A 22,450-nucleotide genomic window follows, 5' to 3' on the forward strand; every position below is an offset into this window, starting at 1 on the left:
ATCTCTTTTTTTTGGAATGCTGCTATTTTGGTATGCTAACAGATGTTTGTTTATTTCTAGTATAGTTATCCCCTTGCTGTCCATAAGGGAATTGGTTCCAGGCCTTTGTGGATATCAAAACTGCAGATGCAGTCACATTGGCAAATGGTTGCTACACAATTTCTTGTATAATTTAATTAATCACTAGGTGATACCTAACTCCCAATACAATATAAATACTACAGAGACAGCAATACTGCTTTATTTAAGGAATAACAACAAAAAAAAGTATCTGTGCATTTCAGTACAGATCAATTCATTCTTTATAATATTTTTACATGGGTTTGGTTCATCTGCAGGTGTGGAAGCCTAGAATATTGGAGGCCAGCTGTATTTCATTAGTGGCTCTCCATGATGAGAGTATATTCAGCATACCCATTCCTGCACGATGGATGTGCAGAAACAGAGGCATCATGGAAAAAAATAAGCCAAGTCTTTGTTGTTAAATCCCCAAAGCCAAATGTAAGATGTGAAATAATAATGTAAAACTGGCGCGCGCGCACACACACACACACACACACACACACACACACACGTTTAAGCATCTATATGACAAGTAACATGTTTATCTTCTGCCCCTTACTACATGAAGACAGCTTAGCTTGTCAGATGGTAGAGTGGGCAAGAGAAAGGGACGATAGAGTGAATATCCTCTGGGGGAAGAGCAGGATTTGGAAAGGATCACCTAAACTGAGTGGAATTTGTTGTTTTCTTAACTTCATTTTTTACTTTTTTTAAAGAGGGTTGAAATGTTTTCCTTTTATTTCACATCTGGGAAATTATTATGATTATGATTTTTTAACAATGAAGTATAAAAGTTTATATACAAAATAATAGATAATTGGATATTCACATTTTTCTTCAAATTAACAGTTTGTTTGTAGTTGGAGATCTTCTCTCCAGGTGCCACCAAACCCCTGCGGTTCCACAACCCATGTATAAAATAATCACTTAGACGCTTATATTACTTATAAATTGTATGGCCGTGGCAGGCTTCTTGGTATCTAGTTCTTCTATCTTAAATTAATCCATTTCTATAATCTATACTTTGCCACTTGGTTCATGGCTTACCTGTACCTTACATCTTCCTTGCCATGTCGGTGGCTGGCAGTGTCTCCCTCCCCCAGCCTTCCACCTCCCAGAATTCTTTTCTCCCTTGTCCCACCTATACTTCCTGCCTGGCCACTGGCCAAACAGCATTTTATTTATACAGAGCAATATCCACAGCACTTCCCCTTTTCTTCTTCTTTTTTTTTAAAGGAAGGTTTTAACTTTTACATAGTAAAATTACATATAACAAGACAGTTATCAAGTAAGAATTATAGTTACAATATCTAGTCTATTTGTTTTGGCAAAATTAAACAAAACATTTTATCTATCCTATATTTATGAGTCTAAGGTTTTATATCTAACTTATCTTTTATCATAACTAAGGAAAATTATACCTATCTAGTCTTTAACTACATCAAAGACCTCAGAAGGATATATTATTACCTGAGAAATGGGAGAAGGATGCAAGCAACTTTCGGGAGTCTTGCAGGGTAGACAGAGACAGCTGGCAGCCTGGACAGTCATCCAAAGTTCTTTTGTAAAGTTGGGGCATCTGTCTTCAGCCTACAGGTCTAGAGTCTCACCTCACGGTCACTTTTCTCAGTGTCCTGTAGAATGTCTGGCAGTTTCCTCTTCGAAGCAGGAACCTGAAGGACCATTTTGTCAAGCAAAGTTCAGTGGTCACCTTTCTATGGTCTTGCATGTCGAGTTGATCAAGCAGTCCAGGCAAGAACAGTTTCTTGTCCAAATGGCTATTTTTGCCAAGGTGAAGATAAACTCCATATGAAGTGTCTTCAATGCCCATCCTCCTCTCTGAAGTAAAACGGTGCTGCCAGGAGCAGACATGTCTCACTGTCCAGAAAGTCTAAATTTTAAAAATATTTTAAATGCCATATTCTGAAGGTCTTTGAAGTATTTGAAGATTACTTATCTATCTGAAATATCTCTGTGTATACCTAGAAGACTTAACTAACATGGCTACGAGTATGATTATCATAGATGACTAATTATTAATCTATTTTTAATTTATCCATTACAATTTAAATGAGCTGTACAAACATAATACCTTAAACAAGAGTAGAAATATACACACAGTATAACAAAATTAACTTTAAGTTTGTATCAATAGACTAAAATCTATACCAATGTAAAACATTTTAAACAAGTTGTTGCTCTTTAAAAGTAAGTTCATTAATCTACCCTTTCATCCTATTATATCTATATCATATCCCCTTTTCTTCTTTAGAAAGAGATCACATTTATAATCAACCTGATTTAAATAAAAATATTGGTTTTTTTTTTTCCCACACCAGAGGGGTCTTCTGATTTGGGACATAAGAATCCCTTAACCTTTTAACAATATGTCTGGGTTTAGAGAAGGAGTGAGCCAATTTATCTCTAAAGCCAGTTTGGTATATTTGGGAATTTTGGCGTAGCTTTTCTTACTACTTCCTGCTAGAGGAGGGCGCTGTATCTTTTAACAATATGTCTGGGTTTAGAGAAGGAGTGAGCCAATTTCATCTCTAAAGCCAGTTTGGTATATTTGGGAATTTTGACGTAGCTTTTCTTACTACTTCCTGCTAGAGGAGGGCGCTGTATCTTATGGGGACAAAAAGAAGATTTTAGGATTATGGAGTAGTCCATGAGCCAGTTGCCTTGAAACCGTTTTGGATGTTGGATCATCTGGGCCATGGTGTCATCAGAGACCTTTCAGGGGGTCTTGGCTGGTCAAACCTGATGTATCTTAATCTGGAACAAATCCATAGCCTCTTGCTTTCTGTGGAAACAAAAGCAGAGACTCTTTTCCAAAGCAACATGTCCTTATATCCAAATTTTGAAGTCAAGATACCTTTAAAATTTACATATTTGTTTAACTCAACAGCTTTTATGATCAAATCTTTTTTGTAGTTAAATATCCCAAAGACAACACAAACCAGATTCTCTGTGTAATATCCATCTTTGTAAGATTGAAACGCTGCTGTGGCTGCTAGCTCCGCCCACCTCAGTTTCCAAAGTGGTGGTGGTATACATGGTACAGTTTACCACCAGCTCTGGGTCTGGAGCCATGTGTACCATCAACTATCAGAAGCAGTTCTATCAAAGCAGCACATAGCAAACTTGAACAGCCACTTTGGAAATCAGTATGGTGGTTTCTGAGAAAAGTGGGAATCAACCTACCTCAGGACCCAATGATTCCACTCTTGGGCATATACCCAAGGGATGCTCAAGCATACCACAAGGACACTTGCTTAGCTATGTTTATGTCAGCATTGTTTGTAATAGCCAGAACCTGGAAGCAACCTAGATGCCCCTCAACAGAAGAATGGATAAAGAAAATGTGGTACATATACACAATGGAGTTTCCTTAACTTTAAATTAACCCCTATCTATCTTTTGCCTCTGGGCTGTTCCTGTTCTCTTACTTCTATAAATCTTACTCTTATGCCTAATTGCTATGTAGCTGGGTGACTGGTTCCTGGAGTCCTCCTCCTTCTCTGGCTACATCTTTTTAACTCTTCTTCATCCCATTTCTTCTTCTCTGTTGGTGTAATTATTAAGGCAACTCCACATAGTTAAAAGGGAGGTTTATTTTGTGGAGTAATTTACAAGTGAAGGGATAGGTAACAGGGTCTGGGAAAGGTGTGGCACAGTCCGGCGGTGTTCTCTGGAGAACTCTGCTCTGTCTACCTCCAGCGTCCAGGGTCCAGGAACCAAGAGCTGTCCCATCCAGATCTCAGGTCTTCAGGGTCCTCTCTTGGCCCCGCCTTGTAGGTGTGACGGTTACCAAAGCCTCAGTGGGGGTTGGAACTTCCAAATCAAAGCTGGAATGGCTACCAACTACACTCCTCCTCCCAGATTTCTCCTTCTATTTATTCTCTCTGCCTACCAGCCCCACCTATACTTTCTCCTGCCTTGCTATTGGCCATTCAGGTCTTTATTAGACTATCAGGTGTTTTAGACAGGCACAGTAATATAGCTTCACAGAGTTAAACAAATGCAACATAAACAAAAGTAACACACCTTAATATTCTACAACAGGAGTCAATAACAGTGACCATTCATCTGCTATTCCTGCAAACCCCGAGAAGTGAGTACTAGCAAGCCAAAGAGAGGGTCCTAGTGACCCAGACCACATCTCCAAAGAGACAGGTATGATAAGCTTTTCTCTATGACCTTCTTGATCGTTAGCAGAAAGAGTGATCCTCTCATTTTCCTCCTGTGTGGAGTAGGGTCTTCTTGGCCTTCCACCTGACTTAGTCCATTACACCACTCTGAGATCACACCTTTCAAAGCCCCAGGGCATGCATATGGCATAAGGTAAGTTTTGGAGTGCCTGAGATAGGGAAGTTGCTGGGCTGGGAACTCCTTGCTTCTTCCTGCCTGAAGCTGTTCAGAGGAAGGAAGAATTGGGATTGAATGTGCCGGCTCCTGCTCTCTTTGGCAGAAACCTAAACAGGGTAACCCCTCCTACCAACTCACTGAGAAGTTGGCTGAGTGATCGATGGCTTCAGTGACTATAAAATAGACCTCTGGCTTTATCTTCTCTTGTGACTATAAACTCATTCCCCACAAAAACTTCAATTCCGGCTCCCTTGACCTGGTTCTCTCTAAATGGACACTTTCTTCTTGTTCTCATTCCTCTACTTACTAGGCCCCAGTTTCCATCAGACACCCCTGAGCCCATGTGGGAACCCTCAAGCCTTCTGACACCTGTGGAAATGGAGCTCTTTCCACCTCATAATCCAAACTTTTCTGCCTTCTTTGAACACCCTGAGAGAGCCGTTCCCTCCTCTGTCTTCACACTAGAGGTGTGGTCAGTCACATACTTCACATGTTAACATGTTAACCTACTCTTTGTATGCGTCCACCTGTGTTTATGGAGGTGATGTCCTGTGTTTGCGAGTGTGTGGAAATCAGAGGTTGATTTCAATGTCTTCACCAACCACTCTCCATCTTCTTTTTTGAGACATGTTCTTTTGCTGAACTGGGAGCGTGCAGATTCAGCATGACTGGCTGGTCTGCCATGGGATCCTATTATCCTTTCCCAGCAGTGGAATTCTACTGGGTCTCTGAATCTGAACTCAGGTCCTCGTGTGTGTGTGTGTGTGTGTGTGTGTGTGTGTGTGTGTGTGTGTGTGTGTAAAGTACACAATTGATTGAGCCCTCTCCCCATCTGGGTAACTGGATTCTTTATATACTGCTTTCCTCTTTACAGTTTGAGGTTTTCGAGATGAGGCCACGTCCTATTCATCTTTTATACCCAGAGCACAGTATAGTGGCTGAGGCACATAGGTATTGAACACATTCTTGCTGACTAGAAAAGAAAAACAAAACCGAGCCCTGAAACCACAAAAAGCAGAAATTAATGAAAACAAACATATTTTAGTCATGTGTGGAATTATTTCATGGTAGTTTTAATTTGTATTTCCCTAATAACTAATGATGTTTAGTATCTTTTTGTGTGTTTATTTGCTGTGTGTGAATATTTATTCAAAATCTGTGTTTGATTTTTTTAAAAACTTTAATCTGTCATTCTTACTGTTCCCACATCAGGTGGCTTCCAACCACCTATAACTCTATTTCTAAGGGGAAGTCCCACACCCTCTTTGGCATCCATGAATACCTGCATACATGTGGTGAACATACACAAAAGGAAGGGCATGCAATGCACACACATGCACATGTAAATAAAAATAAAATATTAAAAATTTAAAATTTGTATAATTGTTTTATTAGTCCAGAGGCTTCTAAATCTTGAACTTTCAACCAGCCAGCTGCTGATTATTCTTAACTATTTCACATCACACCTTCAGTATTTTCTTTCTTCTAATTACTTTGGGTTTGATTTGTTTTTCCTTTATCCTCCCCCTGTTTCCTGGGAAAAGCACTTAGGTAGTTGTCTTCAGATCCTTCTCTAGTAAGTATGTGGAACCAGAATATTGCCCCAAATATCACTTCAACAGCACCTCACACATGACATTTTGTATTTTCATTATCATCCATATTTCAGAAACAGTTTCTGATTCTCATTTTTTCCCTAAAAGGATCTTACTATGTAATCCTGGCAGGCCTAAGACTCACTATATAGACCAGACTGGCTTTGAACTCACAGACATCTTTCTCCCTCTGTCTCCTGAATGTTTGAATTAAAAGTTTGCACCTGGCCTGGCTTCTAAGTTTCATGAGTTGTTTCCAAAGGAGGCAATTTCCAGATCTGTGGGGGTTATTAATGTTGTGCTTTGCTGCTGTTGATTTCTAATTTAATTACATTTAATTCAATAAGAGAACTGGTTTAATTGAAAAATATAATGTGTAAAATTTCAATATTTTCAATGCTGCCTATGGTCTATCATGGTGAACATTCCCTAGGTACTGGAAAAGGAGAGCCCCAGAAATATCAGTTAGGTCTCTATTTTTTTCTGCTTATTCTATTAGTTATTAGGAACTGTGTGAAGTCATCTATAGTGGTAGATTTGTATGCCACTCTGTCAGGTTTTTTTCCTTATATACATACACATATATATTTATTTGTTTGTATTGTGTGTGCACATTCTTATAAATGCTGCTGCTGCTGCTGCTGTGTGTGTGTGTGTGTGTGTGTGTGTGTGTGTGTGTGTGTGAATGTGTGTGTGCACACACATATGTATATTTTCCAGTGAGTGTTGGAGACAACCTCAGGTGTTACACACCTTTGTTTTGAGCCAGAGTTTCTTTCTGGGCCTGAAATTCTCCAAGTAGATTGGTCTGGCTAGTCAGAGAGACCTAGAGAGACCCCTGTCTCTGCCTCCCCAGTACAAACCAACATGCCTGGTCTCTCTGTCTCTCTCTCTCTTTCTGTCTCCCTCACTGTCTCTCTCTCTCTCTTTTGTGTGGGTTCTGGCAATTGAACTCAGGTGCCTGTGCTTGCAAGAGAGACTGCTCACTCAGTAGAGGGCCTGCCTTGTATTATTATACATATTTTTCTTTTACTGATATATCTTCTTGATACTATGTACAAAAAATGTAATTACAGTTCTTATGGCCATTCTTTAAATGCTAAGTCTTTTCTATTCTGTAGCTGAAAGAATTTTTTTGTTTGTTTGTTTTTTTGTTTTTCGAGACAGGGTTTCTCTGTGTAGCTTTGTGCCTTTCCTGGAACTCACTTTGTAGCCCAGGCTGGCCTCAAACTCACAGAGATTCGCCTGCCTCTGCCTCCCAAGTGCTGGGATTAAAGGCGTGCGCCACCATCGCCCGGCAAGAATATTTCTTTTCCTTACATTTAAAGCAACTGGCAATATGTTTTATCAATCCTGCCATTGCTATTTGTTTTCCATTTATCACACTAATTATCTTCCCTCTTTTAAATATTTTTCTCCTTACATTTCATTACTTTATCTCTTGATTGACATCCTATCTATCTATAGCTTTTGGATTTTGTTTTTAGTAATTTCTCTAGGGATTATGACATAGTTCTTTAATTTATTACAGTCTACTTAAAATGAATATTGAAATAATTCTGGAAAACACAGATATTTTGAAACACCACATTTCTTTTAATTTAATTTAGTTCTTAGTCATAGTCATGCGTGCTATACATACATGAATTAGCTTTAATTGTCAACTTGACATAGTCTAGAGTCACCTAAGGAAGAAATCTCAATTGAGGCTTTGCCCACATCAGATTGGCCTGTGTGTGTGTGTGTGTGTGTGTGTTGATTGTTAATTGATGCAGGAGCACCTAACCCACGTGGGCAGCACATTTCCTAAGCAGATGGTCCTTTGCTCTATAAGAAAGCCAGCTGAGCACAAGCCTGTGAGAGAGCCAGCTTAATTCCCCCATGATTTCTGCCTCAAGTTTCTGCTTGAGTTCCTTCTTGACTTCTTGCAGTGATGGACTGTAACCTGTAAGCTGAAACAAACGCATGATTGTTCTAAGTTGCTTTTTGGTCATGGTGGTTGTCATAGCAACAGAATAAAACCAGAACAGAAATAGATACAATATTATACTTTGTTCTTAAAATAGTTCCATATCTTCAAAAAAATTAGGAAAGATTTGCTATGGCTAAATTGTGATTCCTCCATTCATGTGCTGAAATTTATATCTTGCTACCTCAGAATATATATTTCAAAGCAAATCTTTAAATGAGGCCATTAAGTTAAGGTGAGGTTGTTTGGGTGGTTCCTAATCCAACATGAATGACCCTTTTTGCAAGGGAAGGAGACCAGTACACACAGAAAGCAAACCATGTGTAGACACACGGGGGAGAATAGTCTTTTTCAGTCACCACAAACCAATCTATTACACCTTCACCCTGAACGTTAGGCTCAGAACTGTAAGAAACTTCAGTTTCTGTCATTAAAGCCACCCAGCCTTGTGGTAGATTGTTATGGTGGTCCTCACTGACCGATGTGGCCTGGCATTTGCCCACCTCTCGGCCCTCTCCAGTTTTGTTCTTTTTTCCTGGTGGAGCTGGCGCTTGTCACACAGGTTACAGATACTAAGCCACACCTCCCACTTGTCCTTGTCACTCTGATAAACCCTAGTGACTTCCTCTGTCATTTCTGCTCACCATGAAGAATTACTTCAGCTTTTCTTCCAGTGCAGATGCATTTATGTTAAACTTACTTTTCGTTTATCTAAGTTTATCTAACAGTGTCTTTATTTTCTCTTCACTGTGGGAGTATGTTGTTGCTGGCTATTGAACTCCACTCCCACCCATGAGACAGGGTTTCTCTGTGTAACAGCCCTGGCTGTCCTGGAATTCACTTTGTGGACCAGGCTGGTTTCAAATTCACAGAGATTCACCTGCCTTCCCAAATGTTGGGATTAAAAGCATGTGCCACCACACCTGTCAGATACATTTATTTTAATCATCATCAGAATGGTGTAGGATGTCTATTTCTTTTGGATGTCATAATTTCTAAAGATTGTGTTTCTCATTTTGTATTGAAATCTATCAGGCTTCCACATACAGCCTTGAGTGGCTGAATGATTGCCATAGATTGGGCAGGAAGGCAGGTAATAGCATTTGAGTTTAAGTGCTTCTAAAATAGGAAATGCCATAGTATCTAAGCGATCTATAAAGTATGCCAAGGGAGAAAACAATCAACAGTCCTACCCAGCTGCAAACTCTCAGAACTGCAACAAGATGTCCACAAGCGTGCAATGGTGGCACTTACATCTTAGTGGTAACCAACAGCCATCCAACAAGGCTTCAGACCAGCTCAAGAGGAGGGCTTTCACGCCTGTAACTATAAACCTTATCAACTACTACAGTTGGAAAGTCACAGAACTGAGAGGAGAACCCACTCCCGCCAATTTCCTAAACTAGCAAAATGCCTAACTACATTCTAAAGGCCTTTATTTTTTAAAATGTTTATTTTGCTTCATGTGTCAGGATGTTTTTCCTGTATGTATGTCCCTGCACTATGAACATGCCTAAGAGCAAATATATGGGTGCTGAGAATTGAACCCAGGTCCTCCAAAAGAGCATCCAGTGCTCTTAACCACTGGGTTAGCTCTCCAGCTCCTAAATACCTCTTACACTCACAGATAAATGTAGTTCTCAATCCTTATCAAAGAAGCTTCTTTTTTTTTTTTCAGCAGAGACCATTACAGAAATCCACAACTGGTCAAAATGCAGAGAACAACTGGCTCTGGGCTGCCTATCCCAAGTTGATACAACACAACCCCTACAACTAAAGCTCAGGGAACATTGTGGAAGAAAAAGTGGTATGACTGCAAAATTCAGGGGACCAGGACATCTGCTGCAAGGTAGTATCTTCTATATATATGACAGGGATCTGCATCCATGAAATCTCAACAGCATGATTGCCTAAACAAGACCTGCACATGGCAATCCCAGCTGTCATACCCATGTGGATGGGAGAAATCTCACAAGGCCTCACCCCTAGATGAAGAATTGTAGGCTATCAATGGCTTCTAAGAGAGAGAGAATATATCTCCATGGAGGAGTAGCCAGACAGTTATCCAATCCCAAGAGGTCAGCCCTAAACACATAAACACACAAGCAACACTGAATGGACTCACTGTTTATAAACCCAATGTGTACGTAGATGTAACTAATTTTTAAAAAAGGAGCCAGGCATTTAGAGAGTGGAAGGAGTTGGTAGAAATTATGTAAAGACAGTAGTCATTTTTATTTGCTTTCTGTTGTTGTAATAAAGAATCTTAGTATAAAATGGAGCACATGGAGTAAGCATTTTTCCCATAGTTTCAAAAGCACCTGAAGTAGACAGTACCTAGATGTTTTGACCAGTGAGTTAAAATAGTTCTGTACAATACTAGTTTTAAATTCTTCAAGTGAGAAAAATAACCAAAAGCTCTAAAGAAATAGCAACGTTGGAATCCTGCAGCTGGAGCTCATTGGAGATTGGCATATGGGAAATAATATTCAAATGATGCAGACTTTTCCCCTTTTATTTTAATTTTTTTAAAATTCCATACATGAGTACTAGACTGATTAATTTTTGTCAAGTTTATAAAAGGTTGAATCATGAGGAAAGAGTGGGGGCTGCTGTTGTTAAGAAAATGCTTCCATAAGACTGGTATATAGACAAGACTACGGGGCATTGCTTGATTAATGATTGATATGAGAGGGCCTGGCCCATTATGAGCAGTTCTACCCCTGGACAGATGGTCCTGGGTTGTATAAAGAAGCAATTTGAGTTCTGTTTCAGTTCTTGCTGCAGGGTTCCTGCCTTGAGTTCATTCCTGTCCTGGATTTTCTCAGTGATGGACTGTGATATGGAAGTATAAGTCAAATAAACCATTTCCTCCCTAAGTTGCTTTTTGACCATGCACTCATTAATTGTAGTGGATGGTCTGGAGTGATTAAAGAATTGAAACCCCAAGTGGCCTCCGGTACTCCTGATTTAGAGGCCACCTTTCTCTTTAAGACTTAACTAATAGTAATTGTGGGGCTGGAGATATGGTTCAGTGGTTAAAAGCATTCATCGTTCTTCCAGAAGGTCTGGGTTCAATTTTCATTGCTCACATGGCAGTTCACAACCATGTGTAACTCTAGTTTCAGGGGATCTGATATCCTTTTCTGGCCTCTGTGGGCACCAGGCACACACATGTGCAAACACATACATGCAGGCTAACACACATAAAATGAAAATAAAATAAAATTTAAAACATTTAAATAATAATCAGAACCCCCATTCTGTAGGAAACCAAGAAGTATAGATGTCTCTCTCGTGTTTATGAGGATTCATGGGAGGGGCACAAGAGCACATTAGACCAATGTAACATGAATTGCTTAATGATCTTATTAATAAAAACCTGGAGCCAGATATTGGGGTAAAAGCTGAAAGATCAGAGAACTAGAACAAGCCACAGCCAACCTCACCTCACCAACTCCTCAGCCTTCTGGTTCCATGAATCCTTAGACTGAAAGCCTCTGAGTCCTCACCCATGAGGGTCTCAGTTGAACTGCTGCTTAGTTCCTGTCTCCTCAGGCCTTATATACCCAGGATATATAAGAATATACTTATATATTCTCCACCCAGCCATGTCACTTCCTGGGATTAGTGTCTGTGCTTTCTAAACAAAGGCATGAAATCTCAAGTGCTGGGATTAAAGGTGTGTGCTACCACTGCCTGACTCTATTCCCAATGTGGCCTTGAACTCACAGAGATCCAGGCAGATCTCTGCCTCCTAAGTGATAGGATTAAATGAATTAATTCCTCAATTAAATGAATGTTCTAGAAAGAAAGAAATATTGAGGACTACAGTAATCTTATGATTTAGCCTTTTGTGTCTTTGTATGAGATGTTGATTTAAAACCAGCAACACAGAGCATAGTACCCACGTGCCCAGCACAGACGATGGAAGAGTCAGCATGCTCAAGGTTCACTGTTGGCAGGCACTCCTCTTTCCCCTCAGCTGTGTCTTGAGTGCCGCAGAGCAGAGCCTCAAGTTGATTCTTGTAGGATATGGCTGTGCGTATCACTCCTGACACATCTGTTGGCTCTTCTAGAAGCTCCTCTGGTGAGTTTAGAGGCTACCTGTATCCCACAGTCAATTCCTTTGTCTAAACAGAAAAGAAAGGATGCTCTTGTCTACAGCTGAGAGCCCAGGACATTACTCTTTTCTTTCCTCAGGGTGTCAGCTGGATCTGTTATCATCTATAACTCTGACAAACATCATTGGAAATCACATGAGCCAGCTTGTCAAGGCAATAAGCTCAGCACACATCTTAGTTGTCAGGCTTAATGAGGTGATGGTGTTTATTTCAGAACAAAGAGCATTGCTTATTATATTATTTTTACACTGCCCTGAAACAGATCATTGGGTTGAAGTTGAGAGAACTAAGGGCTGAAGGGGAAGGCAGCAATAACTATAATAAAAATTTGGTGGAGAATTGGGAGGTATAAATGCACAGCCCTAAAAGGAGCTACTTATATGAGAAGACAACTTTGAGAATCCCAAATATATCCTCTGCCTCCCCAAATTTTCTGCCTATGTCTGAACGTTTTTTTTTTGTTTTTTTTTGTTTGTTTTTTTTTTTTTGGTGTGTGTGTGTGTGTGTGTGTGTGTGTGTGTGTGTGTGTAGCTGAGGATTGAACCCAGGGCCTTGCGCTTGCTAGGCAAGCGCTCTACCACTGAGCTAAATCCCCAACCCTGTCTGAACATCTTTTATCATAAGATACATTGTTTAAAATGGTGGTGTTTATATTGTTTATTACAAACGTTTTTCTGTGACATTCATCATGGTAGAATTATATCCCGAGATATAGATGCTTTCTTGCCAGTTGGAAGATAGCAAATCCCAAATGTACAGTCATCAATAGCTTGAATAGCAAAGCTTCCTAGGTTCTAACTCAAGGCTGAATTTGGAAAGCAAATTAAACATAAGAAATAACACTTATTTTCATATAGCCCAGGCTGCCCTCAAATTTTCAATCCTTTTGCCTCAGCTCCTGAGTCCTGGGTTTCCAGACAGGTCCAGGTATATATTCCCACCATGCCTCATTTTAAAGTTTTAATTGATAAGGTTAATTAAGGTTAGCTATAAATAATATAAATATTGGTAATAGAAACAGGGAGAAGGCTAAAGAGATGACCTACCAATTAAGAGTCCTTGCTGCTCTTATAGAGGGCTGGAGTTTGAGTCCTAGAACCCATATCAGGCAGCTCACAACCACCTGTAACTCCAGCTCTGGTTCTCTTATCTGACACTGGCAGGCACCCACATGAACAAGCACATATGAACACAGAGATATACATACAGACACATAAATAAAAATGAAAAACAAATCTTCTTAAAACAAACAAACAAACAGACAGAAGATTGACAGGATGGATCGGTGAGTAAAGACACGTGCCTCCAAACTTAATGACCTGAGTTTGTTCCCCAGGATCCATATGGCAGAAGAGAGAACTGATTCCCACAAGTTGTCCACTGACTTCCATATGCACACACAAAATAAATGAGTACAAGAATAAAAAAGAGAGAGAGAGAGAGAATGTTTTTCTGTGTGGGATAAATTGAAGCATGTATATCTGTAGCTTTTTAAAACTAAGTATATGATTAGTAATTATAATATGGAAAGAAAAGAGACAGCCATGGTGAGCTCCAATGTATTTAGTCCTAGCACTTATCCTATAGATAGTTGTTTGTTTGTTTGTTTGTTTTTTGACACATATAAGTACCCAAGAAAGCAGGCTCCTTCATTCACTTTTAAGCATTTTTCTTATTTTTGACATAATTGATAAAGTTAAACTTTTATTCCATTTTAACTTACATGAGATACATGCATGTGAGTGCAGCCTCTTAAAGAGGCCAGAAGAAGGTGCTGGGTCCCCTGGAGCTGGAGTTTCAAGGCATTGTGAGCATTGTGGTTGCTGGGAGCTGAACACCAGCCCTCTGCAAGAGCAGTGTGTGCTTTTAACCACTGAGCTATCTCTCTAGTCCCAATTCATGAATGTTGTGAGTATGTAAAATCTAGTTAGCAAAGAATTGTTTAACTTATTCTCCTACTAATATTGCTCAAACATTCAGTAAATGTATTTATACATGTCCATTTGTTTAGTATTTAAGAGTCTTTGCTTAGGAGAGATACCAAAAGAATTTAGTGAAATTTCTTTATGAAAATTAAAAGTTTTCTAAAGTAAATATTCCAAATTATACTATGCTTGAAGTGCCAGAGTTTTGCTGAAAAAAAAAAAAATCCTAGTGAAGAAATCAAAACACTGAAGTTTAAAAAGAAAGAAAGAAAAGGTGTTAGAGAGATAATAGCATGTCAGTAACTCAGTTTGGAATTTGTGATTACTAGTGAATTTGAATATTCCCTATATATTTGTTAACTAATTGAACTTTCTGTTTGATAAATTGTGATGTTTACATCTATTTGTATGGGTCTTAATAGTCGCTTTATCTCCTGTGAATAGATGTCATAGAAATGAATTTTCAGAATGTGCCTTTGGATGAAGTTGCAGGTAGTTGAGGACACTTTGGATCCCAGAAGCTGTGTGAACAGTCAGTGATATGTACAAAAGTCAGATCAGCAGCTGAGACCAAGGACCCAAGATATGAGGAACAAAAAAGCTTTTTGGTATTACCAGCTTGTTGGTATTATTGTGGCCTTATGAAAGTGTTGAACTAATTGTTAAATTTGGGTACTTGATCTTGAAGTGTCTATATTTTACAGGTTGAAAGACGATGGAATCTGAAACACCAATCTTTTAGTCAATCTTCTCCAAGTGGTAGATAACACAGGCACAAATTCTATTGCATGCACCTCTTCAATACGCTCATGTGCAGTAACACCTGGTCTCCAGCCAGTGGCGCTGTTTTAGGAAGCTGTAGTACCGTTTGGACATGAGGTTTAGCTGGCAGATGTAAGGGTGTCAGAGTTGGTTTAGGGGGTTATAGTTCCCCTAATTCTGGTCCCGGCTGTCTATTTCCTCATCCACTGGATGTAACCAGTTAACTCATACTCCAACTAGCCTGTCTAGAAGGTGTTGTGGCTGCCATGTTTCTGTGAGATGATGGATTGTACCCTCTCAAATTGTGAGCCAGAATAAATCCTTCCCTGTCCTTATGCTACTTCTTCAGGTATTTTATCACAGCAAGAAGAAAAATAACCAACCCAGTGCTTCATTAGAAGGGGACCTTGTTTGTCTAACATGCGACTCAGTACTTAATCATGGGGCTTGCTTTGGCCAGTGAGCCACTGGCCACCATGAGGTAAGTAGAGGTTTGTTAAGCTTGTACACATTGAATTCTGCTTTCTGGCAGGTCGAAGCGCTTACTCCACCATATGAAGGACAAGCGAGATGACTCAATGAATAGCTAGCCACAGCCTACTGAATACTAAGAATGTGAATGATGCCCTCCCACACCAGCCAGCTGCCAGCTAACTGTCTAGCCGACCACAGATTATAATCTGAGCTCAGGATACTTCAAATGGACTGAACTTAACAGATGAACTACCCAGTTAGCATGGGTACCTCACCAGGGCTCGCCTGGGATTTCCAGAGGTTTGAAATAGGGGCTCTCTATTTCGGACTAGGAAGCCCTTCAGTCGTAGGCTGATCACTCTACACCCAAATAACTCACAGAATAATCAAATGGTAGTTGTTTTAGACTATTAAATTTTGTAATATTTTGTTATACAACAGAAACTTAATGAGATAAAATACTTTTTTATTGACTTTTCTTCCACCCCCAAACACCAAAGCTTTAAATGCAGAATTGTGAACAGAGGCAATTCAGATCATTCTTTCAAAGACTGTTTACGATGTGAAATATCCCTGTGTTTGATAATTTATATTATTAAAACTAAACTTCTTAAGTTTAAATACTTTCTCATCATTAGTACATTAGTAGGTCTTAATAGTTCTTTGAGAATTATAGAATTCTCTCTCTCTTTCTCTCTCTCTCTCTCTCTCTCACACACACACACACACACACACACACACACACACGCTAAATAATAAAACATGAGCCACCATGTAGGTGCTGGAAACTGAACCCAGGTCCTGTACAGAACAGCAAGTGGTCTTAACTACTGGTCCATGTCTCCTAAGGCTTCTTTTTCTCTTTTCCTTTTTTATCTAAACCATAATGGGGGAAGGGGAGGGAACTTGGAAACGTTATACCCAGCACAGGCCCCTCACAGCTTACTGTGATTTACCCCAGATGCTGCACTTCGCCTTTGTGTAATCATCTATATTATTAACATAAGCACACTGGTTGCTGGTTGAATACCCACCTTGTGTCAGGCAGAGTGGAAGGCACTGACAGCGTCATGAGTGGTGATCAGGCAGAGTCCAGCCCTCCAGTAACTTCAACAGTCAAAGCACCAAAGGGAGGCAGATATTTGTGCAAGAAGACAATGAAATGGGGGACTTACAAGTGGTCAGGGAATCTCCCTGGGGGAAGAAATACTTGCAGTAACATTACATGAGTTACATGTAGCAATCAAGTGGAATATGGGACAAGCTGTAAATTCTAAACTTCCAACAATGCTTCTGAGCTCCAGGCCCAGGAGTCATCCTGATACTCCCTTTCCTGTGAGTCTGTGTGAATCTTCATGGCCTGGCAACTGAGAATAATGGGAAGGGGATGGCATAACTGACTTTTGATTGTGGCAGTAATATGGCTTTTGCCAGTCTTGTACTCCTAGGATATGTGAGTCTGAGCAAGAAAAAAAAAAAAAAAAGAAAGAAAAAAAAGAAACCAACAATATAAAATTTTTTTGCTAACCTGAAGTTTTCCATTAAAGAGAACACATACAGAGGAGGACCAGAGAACAGTGGTCCAGTGGCCAGCAATTTCTATTTTCCCAAGCCACATACAAAACACGACTCAGGTAATGTTTGGAAGTTACAGTAATTATTTTTTGTCATTAATATACCCAGGCAATGTTACTGGTTCAAGAGAATTATCACCTTAAGCTGGCCTTGGTAGAAAAGAAAGTACATGAAGGATGCGTGGATCGTATCGATCCAAAGCTGGATTGCATTTTGGTTATTTTACCTTCTAGGCATTCTCCTACAGGAATATTAATGCAGAGAGAAGATATTATATTGGAATGATATTTTTACCAAATAAACCAAATAAAAAATTAAAAAATTATGTGGAAAAAATCTGACTTAATTTTGAAAGGAAAATTGAGACTTCATCAATTAGCAGGAATAGACCCAGCAGAAATTGTCATACCTTTAACTAAAGAGGACATTGAAAAATTATGGATAGAAAGTGAACCATGGCAAAGAGCTTGCAGTAATTTTTTTGGGAGAAATTAACAGCAAATATCCCAAAAGCAATAGAATTGATCTTATAAAGAGAGCTGACTGGATCTTGCCTCGAATTGTACAGGAAATACCCATATCTGGAGTTCGCACATTTTATACAGATGCCAACAAACTAGGAAAGGCAGGTTACAAATCAGAAAATTTAAGTAAAGTGGTTCAAAGTCCTTATAATTCAGTTCAAAAATCGGAATTGTATGCTATTCTGTTGCTATTAATGGATTTTTCAGAACCTCTCAACATAGTTACTGACTCTCAGTAACTTAATCCATTTATCTCCTTGAACATAAGATTGAACTCTATTCCACTTCCTGGTGCCCCTTTTCTCAACATTTTGTATTTTTATTTGCTCAGCTTGTTCCTTTTCATTATAAATCTTCATCACAATTAACACTAATAGTCACACAACAGAGTCTATACTAGGCTGTTTGAGATTTCCTCTGCCAATGAAATTAACCTGAAACTCTTTACTTTAGCCTCAGGCAGACTCTTTAGATAAGGACAAAAAGCAGCCACTTTCTTCACCAAAGTATCACAAGACCAATTTATAGGCAACATACTAAAATTTTCTCTTCTGAAACTTCTTTATCCAGTCCATCAAATCATTATCAGCACCACTGTCTTCCATGCTCATACTAGTATGGCCCATTCAGCAGTGCTTAAAGCATTCCACTGCTTTCCTAACCCAAAGTATCAAAGTCAAAATTCCCAAAAACATGGTCAGGCCCATCACAGCAAATACCCCAGTCCCTGGTACCTACTTCTGTCTTAGTTAAGGTTTATATTGCTATGAAGAGACCATGACCATAGCAACTCTTATAAAGAAAAACATTTAACTGGGGTGGCTTACTTATAGTTTCAGAAGTTCAGTCCATTATCATCATGGTGGGACATGGCAGCATGCAGGCAGACATGGTGTTGGAGAAGTAGCTGAGAGTCCTACATCTTGCAGGCAACAGGATGCAGACTGTGTGTCATACTGAGTGAATCTTGAGCAAAAGAGACCTTAGTGACCCCCCACAGTGACACACTTCTTCCAACAAGGCCATATCTACTTCAATAAGGCCACACCTCCTAATAGTGCCACTCCTTTTGAGGACCATTTTCTTTCAAACCACCACCCAGTCCTTTATGAAGGGAAGTCAGGGGAGAAACTCAAGAGGCAGGAACCTGGAAGCAGGAGCTGAAGCAAAGGCCATGGAGGAGTGCTGTCTTTTAGCTTTCTCAGCTTGTGTTTTTAAAATACAACCTGGGACCACCTGCCTAGGGGTGATAAACACACAGTGGGCTAAACTTTTCCATGTTGTAGAATATTATTTCAAGGTGTGTTACTTTTGTTTATGCTCTGGAACATTTGCTTAATGGTGCAAAGATGTGTTTGATTAAAGAAAAATCACCTGCAATCAGGAGGCTGAGTCAGCAACTAGCTGACAGGAAGTGGTAGGGAGGAGCCAGGTGAAAAGCATTGATAAGGAGGGATGAGAAAAAAACATGAGGACAACACTCCTATATCAATCACTAATAAGAAACTGACTCATAGACTTGCCTGCAGGTTAACTTGATGGAAACATTTTATCAGTTGAGATTTCTTCTACCCAGAATACTCTAGCTTGTATCAAGTTCTCTCTGTCTCTGTCTCTCTGTCTCTGTCTGTCTATCTGTCTGTCTCCTCTCTCTCTGTCTCTCTGTCTCTCTCTGCCTCTCTTTCTATCTCTCTCTCTCTCTCTTTCACACACACACACACACACACACACACACACACACACACACACACACACGGACTAATCAGTACACTCATCACAAATGGTCCATGTCCTCCCCTGTGTCCCATGTCTGGGCCCATCCCCAGCTGGGAACCAAGTGTTCAAACACATGAGCCTATGAGGGACATTTCATATTCAAACCACAACAGTCCTACATTCTTGTTCCTTGTTTATTTATCCTCTGGAGTCCTAGCTGACTTTTGGATTCAACCTTATATGTTTACAACAAGCTCATTCATAGTCCCCTAGTATGCACATATTTGTGTTTAGGAGCACAGTTCACAAGAACTTTGAAGCTTTGGCATTTATGTTTATGATGCCCCCTGGAGCTGTGCATAGCCTGGGTAGTCATAGGTGGTTGCCCCATTAACTCTAAAAGCATTATGAAAAGAGGGGAAAAATAAAATGAAGGATTAGATCCCAGGAGGCATTTCTCAACAGGCATGTAGCACACCTTTCCAGAGGTACCCTGGCTATAAATTTTGAATTCTCAGTTTGAATCATTTTTCTAACATAGCAATTTTTTTGTCAGTGTTTCCTGCCATTTGGCGCTGGCAGGTTACGCATTCTTGGGGCATTTCCATTTCACAGTTGTGACTGGAAGTTGCTCTCTGACACAGACTCTCCTGTTTTGACCTAAGGCACATAGTCTCATCCTATAAGGACTAACAAGATCATAAAGAAAGTGGTCTCTCTGATTCTCTGAAAGTTTAGCTAGTTCAATTTTTCCATTAATTATTTACTTTCAGATGGCTGCTTTTCATTGTCATGTCTCTGTAGCTTCTGTGCAAAACTCTTCACACATTGAGAGGTCTCAGCTTGTCCTCCCCCAGCTTCCTGTTGCAGCTGAAAGTAACAGGAAGTAAGACGGGCACAGGCAGAGACAGCAGACATGTAGGTGTTCTTATGAGGCTCCTTTTCACAAATACATTATTATGTGTGCAGTGTCCTCAAGCCCAATATTGGCAAACCTGCCATTTGCTAATTGTATTTGGGAAATTAATGTAGAACTGAATGGAACTCTTCATAAAGGCAGCCAAAGACGACATTTTACTTTTTCTGAAAGCATAAGCCTTTACATTTTAGTTTTTCTGAAAGCATAAGCCTTTACATTTTAGTTTTTCTGAAGCCCAGATAAAGTCTAGAAATCACAAGAGGGAGCCTCTTGGCCCTGTGGTAAAATGATAGCAGTTCATTTGTATTTGCTTTCTTAGCTTTTAATGCCATTCACCAACACACAGTCAGAAAGGAGTTAGGAATATGCCTTCCTGAGTAGTTTGCCAAAAACATGCAGCTCTCGGGCATCTTCAGACAGCCCGCCCATCATTTAGTCTCACCTCCAGATGTTTCTGTGTCTGGCTCCATTCTCAGTGAACTGGCTCCTAATGGTAACAATCAAAAGGGTTTTCTTCCTTTCAGTGCTATTAGTGACCTACCAGAGAAGGGTGTCATTTAACTTGCCTGCTAAATGCCTAACAGGAGTTGTGTGGAACAGATGATGACAGTGTGTGCTACAAGCCTATGTCTCTGTGAACTTTAACATCCTAATGATCTATGGCTGCTCAGCATGGAGCTGTACTATTCCCAGAGAAAAGAATTTATCTTCTCTGTTCAAAGTATTAGGGTCTTAAAGGGGTTGGCTTACCCAATTTGTTAATGATAAGAGCTCATAACAGTAAGATCTTGCAAACAGATGACAGGATGAAGGAGTCTAATGTATTTTGCCAAAGGGAAATTTACCATCTGCCTGTCTTCATGAATCACATATGCTGAGAATAATATTTTAGAAGATACTGACAACAAGATGCAGTAATTTGTAAATGGAAATTACCGATGCTGCCCTTTTAAAAGCAATCTGTGGAATAAATCAGCACAGCAATCTATAGGATCACAGGTGGACGACTTGAAATGGGAGAATAATAAACTATATTGTGGGCTTCTCTGTAATTGTAACCAAGATACCAAATCTTTACAGTGTAATTACTTGGATTCAAACTTCCCTGTTCTCTCATACACATTTTCAATGTGCCCCTGGGACACACACAAAATATAAGATTAAGCCAGTGACAACAGAATCTTCTCTGCAAGCATTGTCAGACATGCAATTAACAAGCACAGAACTGGGCCACTCACCACCTGATTCTTGGAAGGCATTTCTCTCGGCACAGGTCAGAAAGGCACCATCAGTGGGAGACTACATCAGTGTGTGCTGAGATTAAGAACTCTGAGAAACAACAAAACATAATGTAGAAATTCACAGATTTTGGACGAACCATATTTTCCTAATGACCTCATAGCACTCTTTATCACAGGCACATTATAAGCTCAGGTAGAACACTAGTCACTGTTAATCAAAATAGGAAACAGGTTTCTTTTCAAATATTTGTTGATGAGCGGGTTTTAAAGAAAATGAAGGTACTTTAGAGAGCACTCTCCTTTATGTTGTAAGTTGGACGATTTCAGCTAGAGCGTCTTAAAAAGTCTGTCATCAGCCTGCCTTTACTCTATCAAATACCTGAAACAAACTTAAGTTACAAACAGGAAAATGTAGTTATTTATTTGTAGTGGTGCTGAGGCTTGAACCCAGGGCCCTGCACATGTTAAACAAGCATCCTACCACTGAGCCACGTTCCTAACCCAGGTTTACTTTGGTTCCTAATTTCAGTCCATGACCACTTAGCCGCTTTGCTTTGGGCCTGTCACAAGGCAGTACATTAGGGCAGACACACATGGTGGAACAAGCTGATCACTTCACAGCAAGGGAGCAAAAGGGAGAGGATGAGGAAGAGTCTGAGCTGAGCTAGCCCCTCAGAGGCATGCCCCAGGGGCTCATCAGTTTTCCACTCCCTACAATAGTACAAAACTGCAGTCAGTCCTTTCATACAGAGGTTTTTCCTGCCAGTTTAGATACAAACTAGCAATCATGAAGACAGTTTTCTTGCTGTTGTTGTTTTGAGACAGGGTTTATCTGCAGCCCTGGCTGTTCTGGAACTCTCTTTGTAGACCAGACTTGCCTTGAACTCACAGAGATCCACCTGCCTCCGTCTCTCAAGTGCTAAGATTTAAGATATGTGCTGCCATGCCTTGCTGAAGAGTTTGTAAAAGTAGGTAGATACACTGTGTGACAGCTGGTCTGCAGGGCCATGGCAGCCTCACTTTTCTACAATAAAAAGTACAGGTTCCCCTAAGAACTAAGTAAGAGGAAAGCCATGGTAAAGGAAACTATGTCCTGGCAGTAGTTATTCAAAAGTTCTTAAGAGTAGCAGTATATTTTAGAGATATTTATGTTGGATCTAGAAAAGGCATGTCTCACCACCTCATCATTATCTCT

This window comes from Onychomys torridus, chromosome 14 (genome assembly GCF_903995425.1).
Source record: "Onychomys torridus chromosome 14, mOncTor1.1, whole genome shotgun sequence".
Classification (NCBI taxonomy): Eukaryota; Metazoa; Chordata; class Mammalia; order Rodentia; family Cricetidae; genus Onychomys; species Onychomys torridus.